The sequence below is a fragment of the Lucilia cuprina genome, chromosome 4 (assembly GCF_022045245.1).
Source record: "Lucilia cuprina isolate Lc7/37 chromosome 4, ASM2204524v1, whole genome shotgun sequence".
In the NCBI taxonomy this organism is placed as follows: Eukaryota; Metazoa; Arthropoda; class Insecta; order Diptera; family Calliphoridae; genus Lucilia; species Lucilia cuprina.
Window position 1 is genome coordinate 4,007,366 of NC_060952.1, and position 9,947 is coordinate 4,017,312.

Below are 9,947 nucleotides of genomic sequence, written 5' to 3' on the forward strand. Positions count from 1 at the left end.
CTTGGAAACTAGAAGAGATAGAGCCAAAACAATGATAATCTGTGATCACTTATATTTCCCACCAAAAATCAGTTTTTGAGTGAAAACATAAAAGTCCATTTATCTTGGAAACTAGAAGAGATAGAGCCAAAACAATGATAATCTGTGATCACTTCTATTTCTTACCAAAAATCGATTTTTTGAGTGAAAACATAAAAGTCCATTTATCTTGGAAACTAGAAGAGATAGAGCCAAAACAATGATAATCTGTGATCACTTCTATTTCTTACCAAAAATCGATTTTTTGAGTGAAAACATAAAAGTCCATTTATCTTGGAAACAGTTTTTGATTGAAAAATAAAAGTTCATTTATCTTGGAAGCTAGAAGAGATAGAGCCAAAACAATGATAATCTGTGATCACTTATATTTCACACCAATAATCAGTTTTTGAGTGAAAACATAAAAGTCCATTTATCTTGGAAACTAGAAGAGATAGAGCTAAAATAATGATAATCTGTGATCACTTCTATTTCCCACCAAAAATCGATTTTTTGAGTGAAAACATAAAAGTCCATTTATCTTGGAAACTAGAAGAGATAGAGCCAAAACAATGATAATCTGTGATCACTTCTATTTCTTACCAAAAATCGATTTTTTGAGTGAAAACATAAAAGTCCATTTTTTGGAAACTAGATCACTGTGATCACTTCTAATCCCACCAAAATCTGTTTTTGAGTGAAAACATAAAAGTCCATTTATCTTGGAAACTAGAAGAGATAGAGCCAAAACAATGATAATCTGTGATCACTTCTATTTCCCACCAAAAATCAGTTTTTGAGTGAAAACATAAAAGTCCATTTATCTTGGAAGCTAGAAGAGATAGAGCCAAAACAATGATAATCTGTGATCACTTATATTTTCCACCAAAAATCATTTTTTGAGTGAAAACATAAAAGTCCATACGTATATATTAAGAATTATTCTTCGCCATATGTATTTTTCTAGATTAATTAGGCTTATGGGCTTGTAATCTGTTGAAATAAATAAATAAATAAATAAATAAATAAATAAATAAATAAAACATAAAAGTCCATTTATCTCGGAAACTAGATAAGATATAGCCAAAACAATGATAATCTGTGATCCCTTCTATTTCATGCCAAAAATCGATTTTTTGAGTGAAAACATAAAAGTCCATTTATCTCGGAAACTAGAAGAGAGAGAGCCAAAACAATGATAATCTTTGATCACTTCTATTTCCCACCAAAAGTTGATTTTTTGAGTAAAAACATAAAAGTACATTTATCTTTGATACTAGAAGAGATAGAGCCAAAACAATGATAATTGATTTTTTTAGTGAAAACATAAAAGTGCATTTATCTTGGAAACTAAAAGAGATAGAGCCAAAACAACGATAATCTGTGATCACTTCTATTTCCCACCAAAAGTTGAATTTTTGAGTCCATTTATCTTGGAAACTAGAAGAGATAGAGATAAAACAATGATAATCTGCGATCACTTCTATTTAATGCCAAAAATCGATTTTTTGTGTGAAAATTTAAAAGGCCATTTATTTTGGAAACTAGAAGAGATAAAGTCACAACAATGATAATCTGTGATCACTTCTATTTCATGCCAAAAATCGATTTTTTGAGTGAAAACATAAAAGTCCATTTATCTTGAAAACTAGAAGAGATATAGCCAAAACAATGATAATCTGTGATCACTTCTATTTCAACCCAAAAATCGATTTTTTGAGTGAAAACATAAAAGTCCATTTATCTTGGAAACTAGAAGAGATATAGCCAAAACATTGATAATCTGTGATCACTTCTATTTCATGCCAAAAGTCGATTTTTTGAGTGAAAACATAAAAGTCCATTAATCTCGGAAACTAGAAGAGAGAGAGCCAAAACAATGATAATCTGTGATCACTTCTATTTCCCACCAAAAGTTGATTTTTTGAGTAAAAACATAAAAGTACATTTATTTTGGAAACTAGAAGAGATAGAGCCAAAACAACGATAATCTGTGATCACTTCTATTTCCCACCAAAAGTTGATTTTTTGAGTGAAAACATAAAAGTCCATTTATCTTGGAAACTAGAAGAGATAGATTTAAAACAATGATAATCTGTGATCACTTCTATTTAATGCCAAAAATCGATTTTTTGTGTGAAAATTTAAATGTCCATTTATTTTGGAAACTAGAAGAGATAAAGTCACAACAATGATAATCTGTGATCACTTCTTTTTCATGCCAAAAATTGATTTTTTGTGTGAAAACTTAAAAGTCCATTTATTTTGGAAACAAGAAGAGATAGAGTCAAAACTTCTATTTCATGTCAAAAATCGATTTTTTGAGTGAAAACATAAAAGTCGATTTATCTTGGAAACTAGAAGATATAGAGCCAAAACAATGATAATCTGTGATCACTTCTATGATATAGCCAAAACTCTTCTATTTCAAGCCAAAAATCGATTTTTTGAGTGAAAACATAAAAGTCCATTTATCTTGGAAACTAGAAGAGATAGAGCCAAAACAATGATAATCTGTGATCACTTCTATTTCATTCCAAAAATCGATTTTTTGAGTGAAAACATAAAAGTCCATTTATCTTGGAAACCAGAAGAGATATAGCCAAAACTATGATAATCTGCGGTCACTTCTATTTCAACCCAAAAATCGATTTTTTGAGTGAAAACATAAAAGTCCATTTATCTTGGAAACTAGAAGAGATAGAGCCAAAACATTGATAATCTGTGATTACTTCTAGAAGAGATAGAGCTTGGTAGCTAGAAGAGATAGAGCCAAAACAATGATTGTCTGTGATTAAAACAAAAACAGATTTTTTGGTTTGTCCATTTATCTTGGAAACTAGAAGAGATAGAGATAAAAGTCCATTTATTTTGGAAAATAGAAGAGATATAGTCAAAACAATGATAATCTGTGATCACTTCTATTTCATGCCAAAAATCGATTTTTTGTGTGAAAACTTAAAAGTCTATTTATTTTTTAAACTAGAAGAGATAGAGTCAAAACAATGATAATCTGTGATCACATCTATTTCATGTCAAAAATCGATTTTTTTAGTGAAAACATAAAAGTCCATTTATCTCGGAAACAAAAAGAGATAGATCCAAAACAATTATAATCTGTGATCACTTCTATTTCATGCCAAAAATCGATTTTTTGTGTGAAAACTTAAAAGTCCATTTATTTTCGAAACTAGAAGAGATAGAGTCAAAACAATGATAATCTGTAATCACATCTATTTAATGCCAAAAATCGATTTTTTGAGTGAAAACATAAAAGTCTATTTATCTTGGAAACTAGAAGAGATAGAGTCAAAACAATGATAATCTATGATCACTTCTTTTTCATGCCAAAAATCGATTTTTTGAGTGAAAATATAAAAGTCAATTTATCTTGAAAACTAGAAGAGATAGAGCCAAAACAATGATTAACGAGAAAGTTCATTTATCTTGGTAACTAGAAGAGATAGAGCCAAAATAATGATTGTCTGTGATTAAAACAAAAATAGATTTTTTGGTTTGAATAGAAAACAATGTTTATCTTTGTTTGTTATCACTTCTTTAATTAGAGAACAAAAATTATGAACATATGATATCAAAAAACAATTAATCTTATTTTTTTCATTTCCAGTGAAAAGATATTGATACATTGTAGAATTGCACTGCTTTTATTAAAGTAACATGTATGTATTCGTGTTAATGATTTATTAATATTAAAAATATTAATTATACGTTTAATTTTGAGATGTACTTGATTATAAAAATATTTTATAAAGTTATTTTTCATTTCGCACATACATACATATATGCTTAATATGAAAGTTAAGTCGTTTTAGTTCGACTACACAATTTTAATGTGATACACAGTCTTTCATATACTTTGTGTATCATTTATTTAGATAAAACACACACTTGACATATACAGAACTACAAAGCTAAAATACCGCAATAATATTAACATATTAGAATACTTTTAAGGAAATTTTTATAAAGTACTTTTTGGCAAGGAAGTAAAATTTAGTACAAATGTCTAAAAAAGCCATAAATATATAACACTTTCAAGTCACCTGCCTTAAAGGTTAATTTTAAATAACAAAGCATCTGTTAAAAAAATGCTTTTAAAAACAAATTGAACTAATTTCCAAATATCTCTAAGGTAACAAATTTATTTCCCTTTTATATAAAACTCAAAAGTTTAAGTTTTGCGAAACATAAAGAAAGCTACATACATTATTAGTTTAAAATTGCATAATTTAAAATGTCTAAAGAGTCCCTTGTCATCTGTGCATGCGAAACAGTTTTTCATACAAACTAATTTGTATTTTACTAGCAAGAACAAATGTTAACTTAAGTTTATATTCTGGTGTCTTTTGCATCTGTTTCGGATACTTTCATCGTGGGTCTTTTTTTATTTTGCTGCTTCGTTTAGTTTTCCTTTTTGTTTTTTTTTTTGTTTCTTCTGTTGCATACGCGCGATAAAATTGATTCACAACATCACATAAATCAAGAGCTAGTAGAAACTTTTGTTAGAAATTATCAGTAGCAAACACTAAATTTTATAAAACACAGATACACACATAGAGTGGAAAAATTAAACTTATACAGCTGAACAATGAAACTGCTGCATATAAAAACATATACACCTATAGATGTGTATGTTTAAAACATTAACGTAAATACTTATACCCAACATACATATACTTAGATGTATGTATATAAAATACATAATTTTGGTTTATAAAATATTTACAAACCTGTATTCATATGTACATACGTCTGTCAGTACAACCATAATTTTGTTGTAAGCCATAAAAGGTACTCTCACTCACTATTCCAAAAAAAATCATCAAATTTTTGTGGTTGTTTGTATTGTTGTTTATTTGAAATATTCCACTTACTTATACAGACACATACATTTAATATGGAAGTGTGTGTAATTTATAAAAATTTCACCTTTTGTAAAATTAACCCCATTACTGTTGACGGCAAAAAAAGGAAACGCACACATATACTCATATAAAATACACGTACATTTTTCGCTAAAAATGTACATCAGCATACAAAACAAAAAATTGTTACCGGTGAAAGTTTATACATTTTTTTACCATACAGATTTAAAAGCTACACTCACTAAATCAATTTGTTATTTTTGACAGGGTGTATGATAAACCTCATTTTAGGGCATTTTTTATGTATTTAATGTCTAGCAAAAAGAGCTCATTTTTTTTGGTGAAAAACCATAAAATAAGGTAACTGTTATTTAAAAATTGTTATGGAAAATATAAATGAAATTTATTATTTTGTTAGAGGAGAGTAGGAAATTTCAAATAAATTTAAATATTTTTAAACGAAACTTTAAAGAAAATAGTTAAAATTTAAGAATAAACTTTAAAGTCATACCGTCTTATGCAAAAGTGATTATTAAAGTTAGCAATGGTTTACAACACACGTTTTTCCATATAAGAAGAGGTTTTAATAACCATTATTAACTAGTGTAAAAACGAATTTCTTAGAAAAAGTAAATGGTAACCTGGAAGAAAAAGTTTTCTTAAAAACCTTAGATTTGCATAGATTACCAGATTTTTTTAAATCATTTCATCATCTCATATGTATATCATCAGGCATATCCGTCGGTCTGCCTATGCAGGTGATTGTTCATATAATTTGATAAAATATAACATATATGCCGTTGGAGTATGGACGAAATTTTATGAAAAGGGCTCAAATTGGTCCAATACTTCACCTATCCCCTGTACATCCAGAGCCAACACCCTAATATAACTTCAGAGCTTTTTATTATATCACACGAAATGTAAAAAGGCTTAATTGCAAAATCATTTAAAAATAATAATACCCTACACCACTATAGTGGCGAGGGTATTATGCGTTTGTGCTGATGTTTGTTACACCCAAAAATATTGGTCCTAGATCCACCTTAAAGTATACCAATCAGCTCAGAATCGCTTCCTGAGTCCGTCCGTCTGTCTTTATGTAAACCTTGTGCGCACGGCACATAGCTCAATTTTCAAGATAATTTTATTAAATTTGGTACATTGCGTCTAGCCCCCCTACAACCGTACCCACCTAATTGGGCCTTTAAGCTCATAATTATGTTAAATGTTCTATTATGTCAAAAAAATCAGCAAAAATTAGTTTTAGAACGATGACTTGAAGATTAAAATTTACTTAAATTTGTAACGAAAATATATTTTATGAGAAATTTAAAGCGACCACTCGTTTAAAAATGATTCTCTATTATTATAAAAAACTTATTTTTCAACGACTGTAATTGTAGATAAATATTATTTTAAATTTTCAAACTAAACACAATAATGCAAATTGAAATTTTCTTTCACCAAAACTTTTTGGCATTTTTCTTTTAGTGATATCATAAAGTTTTTATAAATTACTCTAAACTTAAATGCAGTTTTAATTATTAAGATAGTTTAGCATACATTTGATTAATTACACCAAATAACTTGCCAGCAAAAATAAAACGAAAAACTTCCAAAAGAATAACATTTATAACCACTTCAAAAGTAGCACTAAGAGAATTTGTTTACCTTCTGTGGAAGTGGTGTTTATTTACTTCCAAAGAAGCGAAAAGAATACAATCTTTAAAATTTAAGGTATTTTTTTAAATCAAACCCATTTAGAGTTGATTGATAAATGCATATATTTTATTTATGTTAGTATTAATTAAGTCAAATTAAGTAGTTGTATTCTATAATGCAACAATTTCACTTCCTAATAACTTCCAAAAAAAGAACATCAAAATTACTTCCTTAGAATGACTTCAGATGTAGTGAATTTGGAATCAAACAAAAAGAACATCCTTTCTATGACAAGCCTGTGTTAAAATCATCACTTCTTCAGGTCTTTTTCAGTACTCCCATGGAGTAAATTCTATTTCTTTGGAACTTCTTTTTTTTTGCTAGGTTATGAACAAATTTAAAATTTTGTTTGAAATCATAAATTAATTAAAGCAGCATAAACATAAATCTACATTAAAATACTAGAAAACACAAAAATCATTAAAATCTGTACAAAATTACGTTTAAAATACAATTTCTTGGGAATTACACAATGATTTTGCATAAGTTAAGATATCTACGTTAAATATTAACTAAATAAATAACTTTGCTCTTAAATTTGTTTCTTATATAATAAATATTTAAATAATTATTGTCAAAGTTGTATAAACAGGAATAAAGCAACAAAAAACACACCGTAAAAAAGATTGTTGAAAACTTTGCAAAATCACCCACGTTTGTGTACAAAAACAAAAACAACAACAAAACAAATAAACCTTAAATAATGACTCGGAATGCTAAAACAAAAAAAAAACAAATTTAATTATTTATGAAAATGTTAACAGACATTTTGCAATTAATTGTGTTTCAGAGAAAAATTATGTTCACCACAATACAGTTTTTAATTACAATAAACAGTAAATGCTCGTTGCTCGAGAATAACTAGATATTTTGTATACTAAAGGAAATCCTCAATAGCTTTTTACCTTAATATAGAAGTTAATACTGTTTGGTAGCTTCCCTTATACAAAAATTCTGCTGCATATAAGAACGTGAACAAGTTTAGTGGTATTTTTATTTGTTTTCTTTTGTTGGTTGAGTTCCGTCAAGTAAAAGTGTTTAAATATACAAATCTCACTAGATTCATTATATTTCTGTAACGAATTCACACCCTCAACTAAAGAAATTAAAGCAAGAAAGAAAAAAATGAAAAGAAAACACAAAGATTCATATACAAAAGTATTTATAAATGTACAAAAAAAAAAAAGAAATGTTAGCTAAAGAAACGATAAGAAATGTTTTTCAAAAACTTGTACTCATAAACTTTTATCCTTATACTATACATTCGAATATACATTTAAACATTTACGTAGAAATAGGAAAAAAATATACTTTTACAAATTCACTAAATAAAAAAAATCTAAGAAAACGAAGGAAAAAAATATATATATGTTTGCAACACTGTAAGGTAAATAAGTGAGTGGAAGAAGAAACGTGCAACTTTGTGGTAATATGCACATATAATTTTCCCTCATTTTCTTCATCAACTTACCTGAAGATGCTATGAATGTTGTCAGTGGTATTAAATAATGAATTCTTTAATTTTATTAAAGGTTTTTAAGTTGCAAATGTAAAAATATATATACTGATAATAACGTCGTTCTTATAGATAGAAATTTTCTGTAAGTAAATTTTAACATTCTAATCCCTTAATGGTAATGAAAGCTTTTGTTGGGATATTAATGTTGAAAAATGTATAAAAAGCTTTTTAATAATATATTGTGAGAAAAGGTTATTTATTATAATTTTGATGGAGTACCTGATAGTATCAGGTTAAGAAAATAGGTGCCAAAATTTGTGATAATACAGACGATTATGAATGAGTGAATGCGGGCATGTTACCTTAATAAGAGGCCATCATCTTGGTGTTATCGCAGTCCCAAGGAAAAGTATGCTACCAGTACTTCTAGTATGATGCATGTTAAAGTTCAAAATTAGGGATAAGTTAGGCGCTGTTATCAATACAACAAAGGGGCAATAAGATTAGATAGCTCGAGTACTTGAGTGCAAAATCTGGCACCAGGGTGTAAAAAGCACAAAGGTTTGAATGTTTGGAAAGGTTAATGTAAAGTACTACGACTTTATGTTTTCTAGAATCTAGGATTAAGGTAAACTTTTAAACTAACATATGCTTAATTTTTTAAAAATGAAATAACTCTTTGAAAAACTGAGGGCAAACATACGAATACAAATAAATGTGTTTGTATGAATAACTGATTGTATGTTGAGTGATTGCATAAGAGTTAGTATGTATGTGTGTGTGTGGGCATACATACATATATGTATATTAATGTATAAATATTTATTATAAATTTTTTGTAAAAATGCTTATTGTATGGATATTGTTGTTTTTATTATTATTTTTTTTTTTTTACTGGTATATGAAGAAAATAAGAAAAAGTTATTTTTATTATGATTTATTTGGCGTTATTTTTTTAACAGTATTTCCAAATGAAAGGATTTTTGCTGATGCTTTAGATGAAAGGGGAAGAAAAGTTCTCAAATAAAGAAAAAGTGTAAATGAGTGCTTACTTAGTTTTGTTGTTGTTATTGCCGCTATTGTTGTAATGGTTGTGGCCGTAGTTGTTGTTTTTTCTTGTATTTTTCATTCATTTTCATCTCGTTTACTTTGAATAAAAAAGGAAATGTTCACATTTTATTTCGCCTTCAGTGACATGAGAAGAGACATTAAGTAAATTGTTTATCCGCTCATTTTTGCAAAAAAAAAAAAAATTAAGGAATATATGTATGATGAGAATAACAAGTAAAGAAAAGGTAACGTTGAAAAAGTACTAACCCACCTTTATTCTTTAAACTTAACAGTTTCTTCTTGTTGCTTTCGGTTGTAATATTAACATCATTTTCTTTTCCTTATAGCCTGACTGACTTAAATCAAAATTATAACAAAAAAAATAAACTTTGACATGTAAAAGCAGTAGAACGGGATATAGAGAAGAAAATTTATAAGAGTGAATGAATGGATTTATGATGATGGTGATAAAAATAAAGATGATAATTCGACACAGATTGATAACTTTGGTAGGATTTATTTGTTCATTTGCTGCAGCTATAAATCCTATACAAATACACTTTCTTTCACTTTTACTTGCTACCAAAAAAAAAAAATCACTTACATGCATACACTTAATATGGTCTAAAATAAAGTATGAAAAATATTTAACCCCAAAAGCAAGAGGACAATATTTCTTCTTAAAGATGATGAGATCATTATTTATTCATATGGATTTATAAAGATCATATCACTTGTGTTTCACTCTCACTTGTAAAGAAGTATATACAACTAGATATTAAAGAAATCTTCTTTACTTCTTAGTTTAG